This window comes from Pleurodeles waltl, chromosome 6, assembly GCF_031143425.1.
Source record: "Pleurodeles waltl isolate 20211129_DDA chromosome 6, aPleWal1.hap1.20221129, whole genome shotgun sequence".
NCBI lineage: Eukaryota > Metazoa > Chordata > Amphibia > Caudata > Salamandridae > Pleurodeles > Pleurodeles waltl.
The window spans coordinates 1,288,922,112-1,288,944,219 of record NC_090445.1 but is presented as its reverse complement, the minus strand read 5'-3'; positions in this window follow the sequence as shown (position 1 = coordinate 1,288,944,219).

Genomic DNA, 22,108 nt, shown 5'->3' with positions numbered 1-22,108 from the left:
TAGGTGCAAAGTTACTTAGTGTGTGGGCACCTTGGCACTAGCCAAGGTGCCCCCACATTGTTCAGGGCAAATTCCCCGGACTTTGTGAGTGCGGGGACACCATTACACGCGTGCACTACATATAGGTCACTACCTATATGTAGCTTCACAATGGTAACTCCGAATATGGCCATGTAACATTTCTATGATCATGGAATTTCCCCCTCTATGCCATCCTGGCATAGTTGGCACAATCCCATGATCCCAGTGGTCTGTAGCACAGACCCTGGTACTGCCAAACTGCCCTTCCTGGGGTTTCACTGCAGCTGCTGCCAACCCCTCAGACAGGCATCTGCCCTCCTGGGGTCCAGCCAGGCCTGGCCCAGGATGGCAGAACAAAGGACTTCCTCTGAGAGAGGGTGTTACACCCTCTCCCTTTGGAAAATGGTGTGAAGGCAGGGGAGGAGTAGCCTCCCCCAGCCTCTGGAAATGCTTTCTTGGGCACAGATGTGCCCAATTCTGCATAAGCCAGTCTACACCGGTTCAGGGACCCCTTAGCCCTGCTCTGGCGCGAAACTGGACAAAGGAAAGGGGAGTGACCACTCCCCTGACCTGCACCTCCCCTGGGAGGCGCCCAGAGCTCCTCCAGTGTGCTCCAGACCTCTGCCATCTTGGAAACAGAGGTGCTGCTGGCACACTGGACTGCTCTGAGTGGCCAGTGCCAGCAGGTGATGTCAGAGACTCCTGATAGGCTCCTTCAGGTGTTGCTAGCCTATCTTCTCTCCTAAGTAGCCAAACCCTCTTTTCTGGCTGTTTAGGGTCTCTGCTTTGGGGATTTCCTTAGATAACGAATGTAAGAGCTCATCCGAGTTCCTCTGCATCTCTCTCTTCACCTTCTGCCGAGGAATCGACTGCTGACCGCGCTGGAAGCCTGCAAAACTGCAACAAAGTACCGAAGACAACTACTGCAACTCTGCAACGCTGATCCTGCCGCCTTCTCGACTGTTTTCCTGGTGGTGCATGCTGTGGGGGTAGTCTGCCTCCTCTCTGCACTAGAAGCTCCGAAGAAATCTCCCGTGGGTCGACGGAATCATCCCCCTGCAACCGCAGGCACCAAAGAACTGCATCACTGGTACCCTGGGTCTCCTCTCAGCACGACGAGCGAGGTCCCTTGAATCCAGCAACTCTGTCCAAGTGACTCCCACAGTCCAGTGACTCTTCAGTCCAAGTTTGGTGGAGGTAAGTCCTTGCCTCCCCACGCCAGACTGCATTGCTGGGAACTGCAACTTTTGCAGCTACTCCGGCCTCCGTGCTCTTCCGGCGGAAATCCTTTGTGCACAGTCCAGCCTGGGTCCACGGCACTCTAACCTGCATTGCACAACCTCCTAAGTTGTCCTCCGGCGGCGTGGGACTCCTTTGTGCAACTTTCGGTGAGCACCATTTCACTCCATTTCATAGTGCCTTTTCTGGCACTTCTGCGGGTGCTGCCTGCTTCTGAGAGGGCTCCTTGTCTTGCTCGACGCCTCTTCTGTCTACAGACACAATTGGCGACATCCTGGTCCCTCCTTGGCCACAGCAGCATCCAAAAACCCTAACTGCACGATTTGCAGCTAGCAAGGCTTGTTGGCAGTCTTTCTTCAGGAAAACACTTCTGCACGACTCTCCACGGCGTGAGGGATCCGTCCTCCAAAGGGGAAGTTCCTAGCCCTTGTCGTTCCTGCAGAATCTTCAGCTTCTACTGTCCAGTAGCAGCTTCTTTGCACCCACAGCTGGCATTTCCTGGGCATCTGCCCATGTCCAACTTGCTTGTGACTTTTGGACTTGGTCCCCTTGTTACACAGGTACCCTCGTTTGGAAATCCATTGTTGTTGCATTGCTGATTTGTGTCTTTCCTGCAGAATTCCCCTATCACGACTTCTATGTCCTTTGGGGAACTTTAGTGCACTTTGCACTCACTTTTCAGGGTCTTGGGGTGGCTATTTTTCTAACCCTAACTGTTTTCTTACAGTCCAAGCGACCCTCTACAAGGTCACATAGGTTTGGGGTCCACTCGTGGTTCGCATTCCACTTTTGGATTATATGGTTTGTGTTGCCCCTATCCCTATGTGTCCCCATTGCATCCTATTGTAACTATACATTGTTTGCACTGTTTTCTAATACTATTACTGCATATTTTGGCATTGTGTACATATATCTTGTGTATATTTGTTATCCTCATACTGAGGGTACTCACTGAGATACTTTTGGCATATTGTCATAAAAATAAAGTACCTTTATTTTTAGTATATCTGTGTATTGTGTTTTCTTATGATATTGTGCATATGACACTAGTGGTACTGTAGGAGCTTCACTCGTCTCCTAGTTCAGCCTAAGCTGCTCTGCTAAGCTACCATTATCTATCAGCCTAAGCTGCTAGACACCCTATACACTAATAAGGGATAACTGGGCCTGGTGCAAGGTGTAAGTACCCCTAGGTACTCACTACAAGCCAGTCCAGCCTCCTACAGAGAGCATAACCACTGAGGTTCTGGTTAGCAGAGCCTCAGTGAGACAGTTAGGCATGACACAGGGACCACATACATATAGATCACAAACGTATGAGCACTGGGGTCCTGGCTACCAGTGTCCCAGTGACACATAACAAACATACTGAAAACATAGGGTTTTCACTATGAGCACTGGGCCCTGGCTGGCAGGATCCCAGTGAGACAGTGAAAACACCCTGACATACACTCACAAACCGGCCAAAAGTGGGGGTAACAAGGCTAGAAAGAGGCTACTTTCTCACAATGAGGGTCCAACTTCCTGCACAGCTTGAACCCTTGGAGGCCTGATAATCTATGTCTGTGTGCCACAGAATGCACCACAGACAGATGGCAAGAGTGTCTTGGTTAGTTTAGGTTATTTTTTCATGATCTGGGGGGCTCATCTTCGGATGCTTGTTGTTGCCAGAGGGACTCTGAGTCCCATAAGTCTCATGGACTCCTGCTGAGGAATGGGGCAGGGCTGCCCACATCTCCACGCTATAAAGCACCTCAGTTTACCCCCCTGCACGAGGCATATGAAGGATGCACTCAGGCTTGCTCCCGGATGAAGACTGGGCCAACGCAGACCTGTCTTAGTCCGTCATAGACCAAAAGAGGCCAGGCTGGGCCCTCCATCTTGGCTTCTGTTTTTTTTGTTTATTTGATTTTTTTACCCTGTTTGCTGCATTCATTTCTTTTGTGGTCCCTGACAAACTGATTTGTGATTCCATTTGCATAATCTCCTCTGGATTAAGGTGGTCATTATGAACATCGTGGTCGAAACCGCTGTGTTCATGCTGGCAGTCAAAACACTGACTGCCAGCGTCCCCGGATCCCCGCCGGCCGTATAATGTACATTCCTGTGGGCGGAAACATTGTTTCCGCCCGCGGGCCCACAGGAATGCCTGGCTGGGACATTGACGGCGTGGAGCCGCCGCCAGTGCCTCTTTGCGGCGGGTGAACAGGGGCCTCTGCATAGCCCATGCCAAGTGCATGGGCAGTGCGGGGTCCCCCAGGGGTGCCTCGGTGCACCCCTTCCCCCAGCCTTTACCTGGCGGGGAAACCCACCAGGGAAAGGCTGGAAGCTGAGGAATCATTATCTGAGGGGCAGCAACGCTGCTTTGTCGGTTAATGATTCTGACCGCCGCCAGGCTGCTTGACGGAGGCAGCCTGGCGGTGAGAGAGGGCTGCCGATGGCGGCCCTCGTGGTGTCGTTTATGTGGCGTGTGGGCCGCCATGCTGGCTGGCGGGTTTTCTCGCCACAGCCAGCATGGTGGGCCACACCGCCAAGTTCGTAATGACCACCTAAGTCTCCATGAGTTGTGAATCTGTTATTTTGTTTTCTGTTTCTATCTATTTTGTTTGTTTTTGAATCTGAGATGGTGAAGCTATGGTTAAAAGGAAGGCAACCCTGGCAAGTAGCACAAACCCTTTGCACAAAATTCCATGTATGACTTTTCTTAGTGATGGCAGTGGACCTGGTGGCCAATGAAATAAAGGGTAGCTGAGCAGCGTTTCATTGTTGGCAGGTTCCCAAGCAGACCCGCTCGTGGCTGACCCAATAACAAGTTCTGAAGGAACAGAAGTTAAAGTTCAAGCTCATGCTCTCAGGTCTCCAAGTGATGCGTCAGAGCCTTCTAGAAGGAGTAAGAGTTTGTTTATAACGGCTGAGAGAAACACGCCAGCTAAATAATCTATTCTCATCACAAGTCCCCCGAGCCTTCCAAACCCCTCAAACCTTGGTCCACTTCTAAGCGAAGGAAAAGAGTGCTAACATCCAAGTAGTCTAAGTCCAAACAAGGGCCAAGCTCTGTTGGTACACCTGATATAACTTTAACGTCTGTCTCTTCAGCCGATTCATGGGTGGCTCTAAAAAACTTTTTAACTGAGCTTTTGGATAGAAAACTGTGCCCTGTTTTTTAACACAATGATGCTATAGAGGCCAACCTAAACTAAATTGATAAACTGCGGGGGCATTATAGAGCTGAAGGAACAGTCCTTTGTCAAAATGAGAATGCTTCACTTTCAATACATGTTCCTGCACCTTTGTTCCCTCAACCAGTTGCACGACTGAGAAGGTCCTCCACAAGCATTACAGACTCAGATGTATGTAATGGCCTGGGAATCTTAAATGCAGTCCCCTCATTGAACACACTACCCTTTCCTGAACAACCTTCATTTCAAAAAGTTCTGCCTGCAGTTTCAGAAACAGTTTCTGTATCTGCCTTGAGAATGAAGGGCAAAGGTGGTGCTGCCAAATCAGCTACACCAGTAGTTATCAACCTCCCTCAGACTCATGTCCATACCTAATTATTTTAGCCAATGTTCCCAGGCTGCCTACGGGCTTGATTGAAACAACAAGGTCACTCAGAAACAAGGTTATTTTCTGCTTAAACTGCGCAGTAAATCTCCATGAGATTTGAGCAAAGAGCTCCTCTTTGTTTGGCGAGTGGGTGGAATTGGGCCATTGGAAAGGGATTATTTGGGTGACACCGTCATTGTGAATTTTCATAAACCTAAAATAGTTGGAGATGTCTTGGCCCAAGTTAACGCTGTTAGGGTCCAAATGAGCCCGGTGGAAATACTGCCACTTGCATATTTTTATAGGCATTTGGGTCAGGCTACTTCTCGGGTCATTTCAATGAGTTGGGCAACTCACCATTGTAATAGCTTTCAAACAAACTGCCCTTACCACTGTGGAATAGGTGTATGTCCCTGTCAGGTACTGATGAAAATTATTGACTCTACTTAAAGAGGAAAATGGGACCTCACCTTCATTGAAACGGAGAAAACTTATTTTAATTCAAATGTTCAAGTTGCAACCTGATTAGGTCGAAATTTCCAATCTCCACCCACTAAAGGAATACAGTATCTTTCTTGGAATAGAGTGGGGATACAGCAGAAATTCCAATATGAAGAATGGTTATCTTTCATTGAGAACGGTGACATTTGTTGTTGCCGGGGGACCTGGGCTTCTGAAAATATTGCCATAAACATGTTTAAATTCTTATACACAAATGCCGTTCCATCTGCCAGCAATACAGGAAAGGGGATTTGGCCACTTTTGTAGCAAGTTCTGTAAATAACGTGAAAGTTAAAATTATGGAATCAAGACCATGTTACCAAATCTTAAACTTTCACCTTTTAAACCAGCTTAACATACTTTTAATTATTTTTTACTTTTATTTTTTCACAATACATCCAATATGTATAATTGAAGAATTAGGCAAGCAAATTCTTGAGTTCTCAGAAAAGTCATAAGGGCGGGTGATCTTAACATTTCTAAATACTCATAAGAAGGGGGCCTGGTGTGTAGTTTCAGTAACGTACAAGATGCTGATACGGGCAATTTTTTACATTCACCTGTAGGAGGCTGGCCTGGCTTGTAGTGGGTACCAAGGGGTACTTACACTCTGTACCAGGTCCAGTTATCCCTTATTACTGTAGAAGAGGTGTTTCTAGCAGCTTAGGCTGATAGAAGGTAGCTATAGCAGAGCAGTTTAGGCTGAACTAGGAGACATGCAAAGCTCCTACTATACCACTGGTGTCATATGCACAATATCATAAGAAAACACAATACACAGATATACTAAAAATAAAGGTACTTTATTTTTATGACAATATGCCAAAAGTATCTCAGTGAGTACCCTTAGTATGAGGATGCCAAATATACACAAGATATATGTACACAATACCAAAAATATGCAATAATAGCAAAAGGAAGTAATGCAAGCAGTGTAAAGTTACAATAGATTGCAATAGGAGCACATAGGTATAGGGGCAACACAAACCATATACTCCAAAAGTGGAATGCGAACCACGAATGGACCCCAAACCTATGTGAGCTTGTAGAGGGTCGCTGGGACTTTAAGAAAACAGTGAGGGTTAGAAAAATAGCCCACCCTAAGACCCTGAAAAGTAGGTGTAAAGTGCACCTATAACCCCCAGAGAGCACAGAAGTCGTGATAGGGGGTTTCTGCAAGGAAGACCAACACCAGCAAAACAACCAAAGTGGATTTCCGGACCTGAGTACCTGTGGAACAAGGGGACCAAGTCCAAGAGTTGTGACAATGTCAAGAGTGGGCAGATGCCCAGGAAATGCCAGCTGAGGGTGCAAAGAAGCTGCCACTGGATGGTAAAAGCTGTATATTCTGCCAGAACGAGTAGGGCTAGAAACTTCCCCTTTGAAGGATGGATGTCCCACGTCGTGAAGAAGCTTGCAGAGGTGTTCCCATGCAGAAAGACCAAAAAACAAGCCTTGCTAGCTGCAAGGGTCGCTGTTAGGGTTTTTGGATGCTGCTGTGGCCCAGGAGGGACCAGGATGTCATCACTTGGATGAGGAGACAGAGGGGGCGCCCAGCAAGTCAGGGAGCCCTCACAGAAACAGGCAGCACCCCCAGAAGTACCGGAACAGGCACTTGGAAGAGGAGTGAACCGGAGTCCACCCGAAGACACAAAAGGGAGTCCCAAATGCCAGAGGACAACTCAGAAGGTTGTGCACTGCAGGTTAGAGTGTCGGGACCCAGGCTTGGCTGTGCACGAAGGAAATCCTGGAAGAGTGCACAGGAGCCGGAGCAGCTGCAAATCACGCGGTACCCAGCAATGCAGTCTAGCGTGGGGAGGCAAGGACTTACCTCCACCAAACTTGGACTGAAGAGTCACTGGACTGTGGGAGTCACTTGGACAGAGTTGCTGAGTTCCAGGGACCACACTTGTCGTGCTGAGAGGGGACCCAGAGGACCGGTGATGCAGTCTTTTGTTGCCTGCGGTTGCAGGGGGAAGATTCTGTTGACCCACAGGAGATTTCTTCAGAGCTCCTGGTGCAAGAAGGAGGCAGGCTACCCCCAGAGCATGCACCACCATGAAACAGTCGAGAAGGCGGCAGGATAAGCGATACAAGGTTGCAGTAGTCGGCTTTGCTACTTTGTTGTGGTTTTGCAGGCGTCCTGAGCAGTCAGCGGTCGATCCTTTGGCAGAAGGTAAAGAGAGAGATGCAGAGGAACTCTGGTGAGCTCTTGCATTCGGTATCTGAAGAATTCCCCAAAGTAGAGACCCTAAATAGCCAGAAAAGGAGGTTTGGCTACCTAGGAAGGAGGATAGGTTAGTAACACAGGTAAGAGCCTATCAGAAGGAGTCTCTGACGTCACCTGCTGGCACTGGCCACTCAGAGCAGTCCAGTGTGCCAGCAACACCTCTGTTTCCAAGATGGCAGAGGTCTGGAGCACACTGGAGGAGCTCTGGGCACCTCCCCTGGGAGGTGCAGGTCAGGGGAGTGGTCACTCCCCTTTCCTTTGTCCAGTTTCGCGCCAGAGCAGGGCTGGGGGATCCCTGAACTGGTGTACACTGGCTTATGCAGAGATGGGCACCATCTCATCAAAGCATTTCCAGAGGCTGGGGGAGGCTACTCCTCCCCAGCCCTGACACCTTTTTCCAAAGGGAGAGGGTGTAACACCCTCTCTCTGAGGAAGTCCTTTGTTCTGCCTTCCTGGGCCAGGCCTGGCTGGACCCCAGGAGGGCAGAAACCTGTCTGAGGGGTTGGCAGCAGCAGCAGCTGCAGTGAAACCCCGGGAAAGGCAGTTTGGCAGTACCCGGGTCTGTCCTAGAGACTCAGGGGATCATGGAATTTGTCTCCCCAATGCCAGAATGGCATTGGGGTGACAATTCCATGATCTTAGACATGTTACATGGCCATGTTCGGAGTTACCATTGTGACGCTATACATAGGTAGTGACCTATGTATAGTGCACGCGTGAAATGGTGTCCCCGCACTCACAAAGTCCAGGGAATTTGCCCTGAATGATGTGGGGGGCACCTTGGCTAGTGCCAGGGTGCCCTCACACTATGTAACTTTGCACCCAACCTTCACCAGGTGAAGGTTAGACATATAGGTGACTTACAAGTTACTTAAGTGCAGTGGTAAATGGCTGTGAAATAACGTGGACGTTATTTCACTCAGGCTGCAGTGGCAGGCCTGTGTAAGAATTGTCAGAGCTCCCTATGGGTGGCAAAAGAAATGCTGCAGCCCATAGGGATCTCCTGGAACCCCAATACCCTGGGTACCTTAGTACCATATACTAGGGAATTATAAGGGTATTCCAGTATGCCAATGTGAATTGGTGAAATTGGTCACTAGCCTGTTAGTGACAATTTGGAAAGCAGAGAGAACATAACCACTGAGGTTCTGGTTAGCAGAGCCTCAGTGAGACAGTTAGTCATCACATAGGGAACACATACAGGGCACACTTATGAGCACTGGGGCCCTGGCTGCCAGGGTCCCAGTGACACATACACTAAAACAACATATATACAGTGAAATATGGGGGTAACATGCCAGGCAAGATGGTACTTTCCTACAGAGCCCACACCCAAAACTATTAATGCAACATATGAGAGTTTGAACTATAAAAGTTTGAGGGGTCTCTGCCTGGATAGAGGTTTGAGTATAGGTAAGAATCCTACAAGAGTTTCTCTTTAACATGTTCATTGTAGATGACCAGAACCAGTCTGGCCCATCTCAGGAGAGGTTAGAAAAAGAGGAAGCTTCCCAGTCAGACTCAGAGGAGTTCCCTGAAGAAGCTGGGGAGGGTTCTTACAAGGTCCTGCCCCCTAGCAGGGCACCTAGTGACACTGGTAGTGTTATAGGGTCCCACACCAGTAGGGCATCTTTCACCCCTAGAGGCCAGGTTACTAGGGCCAGACAGTTAGGGAGAGGTCCCCCTCTGAAACTTCCCACATTTCCTCTGTGTCCAAACATTTCCAACCCACCCACCCTGAGGATAACTTAATGGAAAGGGAACTCAGAAAGCTGAGGGTAGAAGAGACCAGACTGAAGCTTAAACAGCAGCAGCTGTCCTTAGATAGGGAATCCCTAGACATAGAGAGGGAAAGACAGAGGTTGGGGTTAGTACCCCTTGGTGACAGCAGCAGTGTTTCAGATAGTAATCCTGTTAGAGAGCAAGATTCCAGAAACCTGCATAAGATAGTCCCCCCTTACAAGGAGGGGGATGACATTAATAAGTGGTTTGCTGCACTTGAGAGGGCCTGTATGGTACAGTTGGTCCTTCAAAGGCAGTGGGCTGCTATTTTGTGACTATCTTTCACTGAAAAGGGTAGGGATAGGCTCCTTACTGTCAGAGAAAGTGATCCCAATAATTACAAAGTTTTGAAAGATGCACTCTTGGATGGATTTGGCTTAACCACTGAACAATACAGGATTAAGTTCAGAGACACCAAAAAAGAGTCTTCTCAAGACTAGACAGATTTTGTGGACTGTTCAGTGATGGCTTTGGAAGGGTGGTTGCACGACAGTAATGTTTCTGACTATGAAAGCCTGGATAATCTTATTCTGAGAGAGAATATTCTTAACAATTGTGTCTGACTTGTTGCACCAGTACCCAGTGGACTCTGATATGATCTCTCCCCAAGAATTGGGCAAGAAGCAGACAAATGCGTCAGAACAAGGGTGAACAGAAAAGTTCATACAGGGGGTGACAGGGATGACAAGAAGAAGGATGGTAAGTCTTCTGAGAATGGTGGGGACAAAAGTAGGCATTCTGGGTCTTCATCAGGCCCACAAAAATCATCTGGGGGTGGTGGGTCCAAATACTCTTCTAACAATCAGAAAAAGCCTTGGTGTTATTTGTGTAAAGTCAAAGGTCATTGGGCAAGTGATTCCATTTGTCCAAAGATAAACACCAAACCTCCCACCACCACAAACCCCTGCTGCACATTCTAGTGCCCCTAGTAATAGCAGTGGTGGTGGGAAGCCTACTACTAATAGCCAATCCAAGGGTGTAACTGGGCTCACTATTGGCAATGTAGTTGGGGTTGGTCTTGTTAGGGAGACCACAGAGGCTGTTTTAGTCTCTGATGGTGGCATTGATTTTGCTACCTTGGTTGCTTGTCCCCTTAATATGGGTAAGTACAAGCAACTTCCCCTAATCAATGGTGTTGAGGTTGAGGCCTACAGGGACACAGTAGCCAGTGTAACTATGGTGATAGGAAAACTGGTCCACCCTGATCAACACCTACTTGGTCAGCAGTACGAAGTGACTGATGCTCATAACAACACTCTTATCCACCCCATGGCTGTTGTGAATCTCAACTGGGGGGGGGGGGTTTACTGGTCCAAAGAAAGTTGTGGTAGACACTGAATTACCTGTAGACTGCCTACTAGGGAATGATTTGGAAACATCAGCTTGGGCAGTAGTGGAGTTGGAGGCTCATGTAGCAATGCTGGGCATTCCTGGGCATATTTTTGCTTTGACAAGGGTTCAGGCCAAGAAGCAAAAAGGACAGGGAAACTTGGATTCTGGAACAATGGACCAAGTGTTCCCTAAAGCTAGGGGTAGGAAGGGTAAATCCCAACCCACTATCCCTCCCTCTACAGATGATTCCCCTTTTGAGGAAGAGATATCCTCTCCCTGTGCAGAACCTACACCAGAGATGATGGCAGCATACACTGCTATGCTTTTGTATGCAGGGGTGCCTGCCAGGGAAGAGCTGAGTGTGGCACAGCAGACCTGTCCCACATTAGAGGGTTTAAGACAGCAAGCTGTCAAACAGCAGAATGGGGATGTTGGTGACAGTCATAGGGTGTACTGGGAAGACAACCTCTTATACACAGAGTCAAGGGACCCAAAACCTGGAGCTGCCAGGAGTTTGGTCATTCCCCTGTAGTACAGAGAGTATCTTCTCACCCTAGCACATGACATTATTTTGGCTGGGCATTTGGGCCAGACAAAAACTTGGGAAAGACTTGTCCCCTTGTTTCACTGGCCTCATATGTCAGAGGACACAAAATAATTTTGCAAATCTTGTGACCTGCCAAGCCAGTGGCAAGACGGGTGGCACTCCAAAGGCCCCTCTAATTCCACTTCCAGTGGCTGGGGTGCCTTTTGAAAGTGTAGGGGTTGACATAGTTGGCCCCCTTGACCCTCCAACAGCTTCAGGCAAAAGATTTATCTTGCTGGTAGTGGACCATGCCACAAGATATCCTGAAGCCATACCCTTAAGGACCACAGCTCCTGCAGTGGTAAAGGCCCTCCTGGGAATCTTTTCCAGGGTGGGTTTTCCTAAAGAGGTGGTGTCAGACAGAGGTAGCATGTCTGCATACCTAAAGGCAATGTGGAAGGAGTGTGGTGTTACCTAAAAGTTCACCACCCCTTACCATCCACATACAAATGGTCTGGTTGAGAGGTTTAATAACATTCTCAAAGTTATGATAATGGGACTCCCTGAAAAACTCAGAGGGAGATGGGATGTCCTGTTATCTTGCCTCCTTTTTGCTTACAGGGAGGTACCCCAGAAAGGCGTGGGCTTCAGCCTCTTTGAACTCCTCTTTGGGCACCCTGTAAGAGGTCCACTCACTCTTGTGAAAGAGGGTTGGGAACAACCTTTAAAAGCTCCTAAACAGGACATAGTAGACTATGGCCCTCATTCTGACCCTGGCGGTCTTTTCGCAAGACCGCCGAGTTACCGCCGCGGTGAAGACCGCCGACCGCGGCGGTATGCCGCTGTGCGCATTCTGACCGCTGGGAGCGTTCCGCCGGAAAACCGCCAGCAGCCACACTGGCGGTCGGCGGGAAAGTGGAGACTGGTCAACCTCCACCGCCACGCCAGCAGAACACCGCCCACAGAATTACGACCCACATTTCTGTGTGGCGGTCTTCTGTTGGCGGTCTTCTGTTGGCGGTCACCTCCCCATGGCTCCCGTCGCCTCCCGGAGGACCAACGCACAAGGTAAGTTGATCGTCCGTGAGGGGAGGGGGTGGGGGGGTGTTGTGTGATGTGGGCGTGCATGGGGGTGTGCGTGTGAGTGTGTAGAGGGGGTGTGTGAGTGCGTGTATGCGGGCGGGGGGTGCTGCTGTGTCTATGGGTAATGTGTGCTGTTCGGCAGGTGCGCATGTCTGCATGTATGTGTGCGGGTATGTGTCCCCGTTGTGTATGTGTGTGTAGGGGGTGTGTATATGTGCATGTTGGGGGTGTGTGCATGTCGGGGTGCATGTATGTGCATGTCGGGGTGGGGGTGGGGAGGGGGTTCGTACCACCTCTGGGGGGTGGCAGGGGGGTGGAGGGGGTGGGGGGAGGACTCGGGTGGGTAGTGGGGGGTGGGGGAGACCCCTATCAGTGCCAGGGAAGGAATTCCCTGGCCCCGATAGTGCTTACCGCCATGGTTCGCACGGCGGTTCCCGCCCGCAAGAAACCGCGGCGGTAGGCAGGGTCATAATACCCTTGGCGGTCTTGGGACGACCGCCGGGCCGGAGTGCGCAAACTCCAGCCCGGCGGTCATGACCGCCGTGGCGGTCGGAGTGGAGAAGTGGCGGTCGGTCGCGGCGGGGACCGCCGCGGTCAGAATGCCATTTTTAATACCGCCGGTCTGTTCGCGGTCCGACCGCCGTCTCTCCGCCGACCGCCAGGGTCAGAATGAGGGCCTATGTACTTGGCCTAAGATCCAGAATGGCTGGGTATATGAAAAAGGCCAGTAAAAACCTTCAGGCCGGCCAAGAGCTGCAAAGCAATGGCATGACCAGAAGGCTGTCCTGACTCAGTACCAACCAGGACAGAAGGTGTGGGTATTGGAGCCTGTGGCCCCAAGAGCACTCCAAGCCAAATTGAGTGGACCCCATCTCATTGTTGAAAAGAAGGGTGAGGTTACCTATTTGGTAGACCTAGGCACTGCCAGGAGTCCCCTTTGGGTGATTCATGTCAACTGCCTGCAACCCTACTATGACAGGGCTGATCTCACTCTGCTCATGGCAACAGATGAGGGACAGGAAGAAGAGAGTGACCCTCTCCCTGATCTCTTCTCCACCACTGAAGCAGATGCCTTAGTGGAGGGAGTAGTTTTAGCAGATTGTCTGACTGCAGAACAGAAAGACAACTGCATCAATCTCTTAATTCAGTTTTCAGACCTCTTTTCACTTGTACCAGGTACAACATCCTGGTGTGAACATACAATTGACACTGGAGACAGCCTGTCTTTCAAAAATAAAATGTAAAGGCAGCCTGACCATGTCAGAGACTGCATCAAACAAGCGGTGCAGAAAATGTTGGAGTTAGGGGTGATTGAACCTTCTGAAAGCCCCTGGGCTAGTCCAGTTGTGCTTGCACCAAAACCTCACACTAAAGATGGAAAGAGGGAGATGAGGTTTTGTGTAGATTACAGAGGGCTAAATCAGGTAACAAAAACTGATGCTTACCCTATACCCAGGGCAGATGAGCTCATTGATACACTGGCTTCTGCCAAGTATCTTAGCACTTTTGATCTAACTGCAGGGTATTGGCAGATTAGAGTGGTAGAAGATGCTAAACCCAAGACTGCATTTTCTACCATTGGAGGGCACTACCAATTCCCTTTGGTTTGAAAAATGCACCTGCCACTTTTCAGAGGTTGGTGAACACAGTCCTGCAAGGGTTGGAGGCTTTCAGTACAGCATATCTAGATGATATTGCTGTCTTTAGCTCAACCTGGGATGATCACCTGGTCCACCTATGGAAAGTTTTGGAGGCCCTGCAAAAGGCAGGCCTCACTATCAAGGCCTCAAAGTGCCAGATAGGGCAGGGGAAAGTGGTTTATCTGGGCCACCTGGTTGGTGAAGAACAGATTGCACCACTACAGGGGAAAATCCAAACTATCATGGATTGGGTTCCCCCTAAAACACAGACCCAGGTGAGAGCCTTTTTAGGCCTCACAGGGTACTATAGGAGATTCATCAAGAATTGTGGCTCCATAGCAGCCCCCCTTAATGATCTCACTAGCAAAAAAATGCCTAAGAAGGTATTTTGGACAGCCATCTGTCAGAAAGCTTTTGAGGAGCTCAAACAGGCCCCCATTTTCACTGTGTGTATGTTTGTTTTTGCCCTAGTGTCACTGAGATCCTGCAAGGCAGGACTCCAGTGCTCGTAATGTATGCCCTTTATGTGTTCCCTGTGTGGTGCCTAACTGTATCAGTGAGGCTCTGCTAACCAGAACCTCAGTGTTTATGCTCTCTCTGCTTTCTAAAATTGTCACTGCAGCCTAGTGACTAATGTAGGAAAGTACCATCTTGCCTGGCATGTTACCCCCATTTTTCACTGTATATATGTTGTTTTAGTTGTATGTGTCACTGGGACCCTGGTAACCCAGGGCCCCAGTGCTCATAAGTGTGCCTGAATGTGTTACCTGTGTAGTGACTAACTGTCTCACTGAGGCTCTGCTAATCAGAACCTCAGTGGTTATGCTCTCTCATTTCTTTCCAAATTGTCACTAACAGGCTAGTGACCATTTTTACCAATTTACATTGGCTTACTGGAACACCCTTATAATTCCCTAGTATATGGTACTGAGGTACCCAGGGTATTGGGGTTCCAGGAGATCCCTATGGGCTGCAGCATTTCTTTTGCCACCCATAGGGAGCTCTGACAATTCTTACACAGGCCTGCCACTGCAGCCTGAGTGAAATAACGTCCACGTTATTTCACAGCCATTTTACACTGCACTTAAGTAACTTATAAGTCACCTATATGTCTAACCTTTACCTGGTGAAGGTTAGGTGCAAAGTTACTTAGTGTAAGGGCACCCTGGCACTAGCCAAGGTGCCCCCACATTGTTCAGAGCCAATTCCCTGAACTTTGTGGGTGCGGGAACACCATTACACGCGTGCACTACATATAGGTCACTACCTATATGTAGCTTCACCATGGTAACTCCGAATATGGCCATGTAACTTGTCTATGATGATGGAATTGCCCCCTCGATACCATCCTGGCATAGTTGGCACAATCCCATGATCCCAGTGGTCTGTAGCACAGACCCTGGTACTGCCAAACTGCCCTTCCTGGGGTTTCACTGCAGCTGCTGCTGCTGCCAACCCCTCAGACAGGCAGCTGCCCTCCTGGGGTCCAGCCAGGCCTGGCCCAGGATGGCAGAACAAAGAACTTCCTCTGAGAGAGGGTGTGACACCCTCTCCCTTTGGAAAATGGTGTGAAGGCAGGGGAGGATTAGCCTCCCCCAGCCTCTGGAAATGCTTTGTTGGGCACAGATGTGCCCAATTCTGCATAAGCCAGTCTACACCGGTTCAGGGACCCCTTAGCCCCTGCTCTGGCGCGAAACTGGACAAAGGAAAGGGGAGTGACCACTCCCCTGACCTGCACCTCCCTTGGGAGGTGTCCAGAGCTCCTCCAGTGTGCTCCAGACCTCTGCCATCTTGGAAACAGAGGTGCTGCTGGCACACTGGACTGCTCTGAGTGGCCAGTGCCACCAGGTGACGTCAGAGACTCCTGCTGATAGGCTCCTTCAGGTGTTAGTAGCCTTTCCTCTCTCCTAGGTAGCCAAACCCTCTTTTCTGGCTATTTAGGGTCTCTGTCTCTGGGGAAACTTTAGATAACGAATGCATGAGCTCAGCCGAGTTCCTCTGCATCTCTCTCTTCACCTTCTGATAAGGAAACGACCGCTGACCGCGCTGGAAGCCTGCAACCCTGCAACATAGTAGCAAAGACGACTACTGCAACTCTGTAACGCTGATCCTGCCGCCTTCTCGACTGTTTTCCTGCTTGTGCATGCTGTGGGGGTAGCCTGCCTCCTCTCTGCACCAGAAGCTCCGAAGAAATCTCCCGTGGGTCGACGGAATCTTCCCCCTGCAACCGCAGGCACCAAAAAGCTGCATTACCGGTCCCTTGGGTCTCCTCTCAGCACGACGAGCGAGGTCCCTCGAATCCAGCGACACTGTCCAAGTGACCCCCACAGTCCAGTGACTCTTCAGCCCAAGTTTGGTGGAGGTAAGTCCTTGCCTCACCTCGCTGGGCTGCATTGCTGGGAACCGCAACTTGGCAGCTACTCCGGCCCCTGTGCACTTCCGGCAGAAATCCTTCGTGCACAGCCAAGCCTGGGTCCACGGCACTCTAACCTGCATTGCACGACTTTCTAAGTTGGTCTCCGGCGATGTGGGACTCCTTTGTGCAACTTCGGCGAGCACCGTTTCACACATCCTCGTAGTGCCTGTTTCTGGCACTTCTCTGGGAGCTACCTGCTTCAGTGAGGGCTCTTTGTCTTGCTCGATGCCCCCTCTCTCTTCAGGTCCAATTTGCGACCTCCTGGTCCCTCCTGGGCCCCAGCAGCGTCCAAAAACGCCAAACGCACGATTTGCGCCTAGCAAGGCTTGTTGGCGTCCTTCTGGCGGGAAAAGACTTCTGCACGACTTTCCAAGGCGAGAGGGATCCGTCCACCAAAGGGGAAGTCTCTAGCCCTTTTCGTTCCTACAGAAACCTCAGCTTCTTCTGTCCAGTCGAAGCTTCTTTGCACCCGCAGCTGGCATTTCCTGGGCATCTGCCCATCTCCGACTTGCTTGTGACTTTTGGACTTGGTCCCCTTGTTCCACAGGTACCCTAGATTGGAAATCCACAGTTGTTGCATTGCTGGTTTGTGTCTTTCCTGCATTATTCCTCTAACACGACTACTTTGTCCTTAGGGGAACTTTAGTGCACTTTGCACTCACTTTTCAGGGTCTTGGGGAGGGTTATTTTTCTAACTCTCACTATTTTCTAATAGTCCCAGCGACCCTCTACAAGGTCACATAGGTTTGGGTTCCATTCGTGGTTCGCATTCCACTTTTGGAGTATATGGTTTGTGTTGCCCCTATCCCTATGTTTCCCCATTGCATCCTATTGTAACTATACATTGTTTGCACTGTTTTCTAAGACTATACTGCATATTTTTGCTATGGTGTATATATATCTTGTGTATATTTCCTATCCTCTCACTGAGGGTACACTCTAAGATACTTTGGCATATTGTCATAAAAATAAAGTACCTTTATTTTTAGTATAACTGTGTATTGTGTTTTCTTATGATATTGTGCATATGACACTAAGTGGTACTGTAGTAGCTTCACACGTCTCCTAGTTCAGCCTAAACTGCTCTGCTAAGCTACCATTATCTATCAGCCTAAGCTGCTAGACACCCTATACACTAATAAGGGATAACTGGGCCTGGTGCAAGGTGCAAGTACCCCTTGGTACTCACTACAAGCCAGTCCAGCCTCCTACATTGGTTGTGCAGTGGTGGGATAAGTGCTTGAGACTACTTACCACTCTTGTCATTGTACTGTTCATAAGAGAAAAATATACAAAACAAGGTCAGTGTATATACACATAGCCAAAAAGTTTTGCATTTCCTCTTTTCACTCTTTTCTAAGTGCTGAAAAGTACTTCTAAACTTTCAAAAAGTTCTTAAAAGTTTAAAAAGTTTTTTCTGTCTTTCCAAAAAGTTCTGAAAACTTTTTTCTCTCTATCACTTTAACTCTCTCTAAAAAATGTCTGGCACAGGCCAAAATGTTGAACTGTCCAAACTTGCATATGATCACCTTAGCTGGAAAGGAGCAAGGAGTCTCTGCATAGAGAGAGGTTTGAGTGTAGGGAAGAATCCTTCCTTAGAACTGTTAATTAACATGCTTAGAGTACAGGATAAGGCCATAAGTGCCCAATCTGGTGAAAAAGTAGCTAATGGTTCTCAATCTGATCCAGGGACTCCCCCAGGAAAAGATTCAGGAAAGAAACTTCTCAGCCTGCCCATTACTAGACAGTCTAGCATAGTTGGTACAGAGGTTGAATCACACCATACTGATGGTGTGCTCTCACATTATACTGTTAGCCAAGCTGTTAGGGTGCCCTCTGTAAGGGACAGGTCTCCTTCTGTTCATTCCCATCATACCTCTGTATCTAGAAATGTCCCTCCCACCCACCCTGATGACAGATTGTTAGAAAGGGAGCTCAATAGATTGAGAGTGGAACAAACCAGACTGAAGCTCAAGAAGCAACAGCTGGATTTGGATAGACAGTCTTTAGAATTAGAGAAGGAAAGACAGAAGTTGGGTTTAGAAACCCATGGTGGCAGCAGCAGTATTCCCCATAGTCATCCTGCAAAAGAGCATGATTCCAGGAATCTGCACAAGATAGTTCCCCCTTATAAGGAGGGGGATGACATTAACAAGTGGTTTGCTGCACTTGAGAGGGCCTGTGCTGTACAGGATGTCCCTCAAAGGCAGTGGGCTGCTATCCTATGGCTATCATTTGGTGGAAAAGGTAGGGATAGGCTCCTTACTGTAAAAGAAAATTATGCTAATAATTTCCAAGTTCTTAAGAATGCACTCCTGGATGGTTATGGCTTAACCACTGAACAGTACAGGATAAAGTTCAGAGAGACCAAAAAGGAGTCTTCACAAGACTGGGTTGATTTCATTGACCAGGCAGTGAAGGCCTTGGAGGGGTGGTTACATGGCAGTAAAGTTACTGATTATGACAGCCTGTATAACTTAATCCTGAGAGAGCATATTCTTAATAATTGTGTGTCTGATTTGTTGCACCAGTACTTGGTGGACTCTGATCTGACCTCTCCCCAAGAATTGGGAAAGAAGGCAGACAAATGGGTCAGAACAAGAGTGAACAGAAAAGTTCATACAGGGGGTGACAAAGATGGCAACAAAAAGAAGGATGGTAAGTCTTCTGACAAGGGTGGGGACAAATCTAAAAATGAGTCTTCATCAGGCCCACAAAAACACTCTGGTGGGGGTGGTGGGACCAAATCCTCCTTTAATCAGAACAAGGAAAAGAAACCATGGTGCTATTTATGTAAAATAAAAGGCCATTGGACAACAGATCCCAGTTGTCCAAAGAAAGGCACCACTGCTCCTACCACTACAACCCCTACTGCTACACCTAGTGTCCCTACTAATAGCAGTGGTGGTGGGAGCAAACCTACTAATAGCCAATCCAAGGGAGTAGCTGGGCTCACTGTTGGTAACTTAGTTGGGGTTGGTCTGATTAGGGAGACCACAGAGGCTACTTTAGTCTCTGAAGGGGCTATTGATTTAGCCACTTTGGTTGCTTGCCCCCATAACTTGGAGAAGTACAAGCAACTAACCCTAATAAATGGTGTTGAGGTCCAGGCCTACAGGGGCACAGGTGCCAGTGTCACAATGGTGATTGAGAAACTGGTGCACCCTGAACAACACATACTTGGACACCAGTACCAAGTAACCAATGCTCACAACATAACACAAAGCCACCCCATGGCTGTTGTAAATCTCAACTGGGGGGGGGTAACTGGTCCAAAGAAAGTTGTGGTAGCTTCAGATTTACCTGTAGACTGTCTATTAGGGAATGATTTGGAGACATCAGCTTGGTCAGATATGGAGTTGGAGGCCCATGCAGCAATGCTGGGCATCCCAGGGCATATTTTTGCTTTGACAAGGGCTCAGGCCAAAAAGCAAAAAGGACAGGGAAGCTTGGATCCTGGAACAATGGACCAAGTGCTCCCTAAAGCTAGGGCTAGTAGAAGCAAACCACTTCCTACTATCCCTCCCTCTACAGTGGATTCTACTTCTGAGGAAGAAGAATTCCCTCCCTGTGCAGAACCTACACCAGAGGAGCTGGAAGCAGACACTGCTGAGCTTTTGGGTGAAGGGGGGCCTGCCAGAGAGGAGCTGAGTGTGGCACAGCAAACCTGTCCCACATTAGAGGGTCTCAGACAGCAAGCTGTCAAACAGGCTAATGGGGATGTCAGTGACTCTCACAGAGTTTACTGGGAGGACAACCTCTTGTACACTGAGCATAGGGATCCTAAACCTGGAGCTGCCAGGAGATTAGTGATTCCTCAGGAGTACAGAAAGTTCCTCCTAACACTGGCACATGACATTCCCTTAGCTGGGCATCTAGGACAAATGAAAACTTGGGACAGGCTTGTTCCCCTGTTTCATTGGCCTAGGATGTCTGAGGACACAAAAGAATTTTGCAAGTCCTGTGAAACCTGTCAAGCCAGTGGCAAGACAGGTGGCACTCCAAAGGCACCCCTTATCCCACTGCCTGTGGTTGGGGTTCCCTTTGAAAGGGTAGGGGTTGACATAGTTGGCCCCCTTGACCCTCCTACTGCTTCAGGCAATAGGTTTATCTTGGTGGTAGTGGACCATGTCACAAGATATCCTGAAGCTATTCCTTTAAGGACCACTACAGCTCCTGCAGTGGCAAAGGCCCTCCTGGGAATATTTTCCAGGGTGGGCTTCCCAAAGGAAGTAGTATCAGACAGAGGAAGCAATTTCATGTCTGCATACTTAAAGGCCATGTGGAAGGAGTGTGGTGTAACGTACAAGTTCACAACACCCTATCATCCACAAACAAATGGACTGGTGGAGAGATTTAATAAAACTCTCAAAGGCATGATTATGGGACTCCCTGAAAAACTCCGCAGGAGATGGGATATCCTTCTACCATGCCTCCTTTTTGCCTACAGGGAGGTACCCCAGAAAGGAGTGGGCTTCAGCCCCTTTGAACTTCTTTTTGGACACCCTGTTAGGGGTCCACTCACACTTGTAAAGGAGGGTTGGGAACAACCTTTAAAAGCTCCTAAGCAGGATATTGTGGATTATGTACTTGGCCTCAGATCAAGGATGGCTGAGTACATGAAAAAGGCCAGTAAAAACCTTCAGGCCAGCCAAGAGCTCCAGAAGCAATGGCATGATCAGAAGGCTGTTTTGGTTCAGTACCAACCAGGGCAGAAAGTGTGGGTCTTGGAGCCTGTGGCCCCAAGAGCACTCCAAGATAAATGGAGTGGACCCCACACAATTGTTGAAAAGAAGGGTGAAGTCACCTACTTGGTTGACTTAGGCACTGCCAGGAGTCCCCTTAGGGTGCTCCATGTCAACCGCCTGAAACCCTACTATGACAGGGCTGATCTCACCCTGCTCATGGCAACTGATGAGGGACAGGAAGAAGACAGTGATCCTCTACCTGATCTCTTCTCTTCCACAGAACAAGATGCTCTTGTGGAAGGTGTAGTTTTGGCTGATTGTCTTACTGCTGAGCAGAAAGATAATTGCATAAATCTCCTAGGACAATTTTCAGAACTCTTCTCTACTGTGCCAGGCACCACTTCTTGGTGTGAGCACAATATAGATACTGGAGACAGTTTACCTGTCAAAAGTAAGATCTATAGGCAGCCTGACCATGTCAGGGACTGCATAAAGCAAGAAGTTCAGAAAATGTTGGAACTAGGAGTGGTTGAGCACTCTGACAGTCCATGGGCTTCTCCTGTGGTACTGGTACCAAAACCCAATTCTAAAGATGGAAAGAAGGAAATGCGGTTTTGTGTAGACTATAGAGGTCTCAACTTGGTAACCAAAACTGATGCTCACCCTATACCCAGGGCAGATGAGCTCATAGATACACTGGCATCTGCCAAGTATCTAAGCACTTTTGATTTGACTGCAGGGTATTGGCAGATCAAATTGTCAGAAGATGCTAAACCTAAGACTGCATTTTCTACCATTGGAGGACATTACCAGTTTACTGTAATGCCTTTTGGTTTGAAAAATGCACCTGCCACTTTTCAGAGGTTGGTGAACACAGTCCTGCAAGGGCTGGAAGCCTTCAGTGCAGCATATTTGGACGATATAGCTGTCTTTAGCTCCAGCTGGGATGATCACCTGGTCCACCTATGGAAAGTTTTGGAGGCCCTGCAAAAGGCAGGCCTCACTATCAAGGCTTCAAAGTGCCAGATAGGGCAGGGTAAGGTGGTTTATCTGGGACACCTTGTTGGTGGGGAACAGATTGCACCACTTCAGGGGAAAATCCAA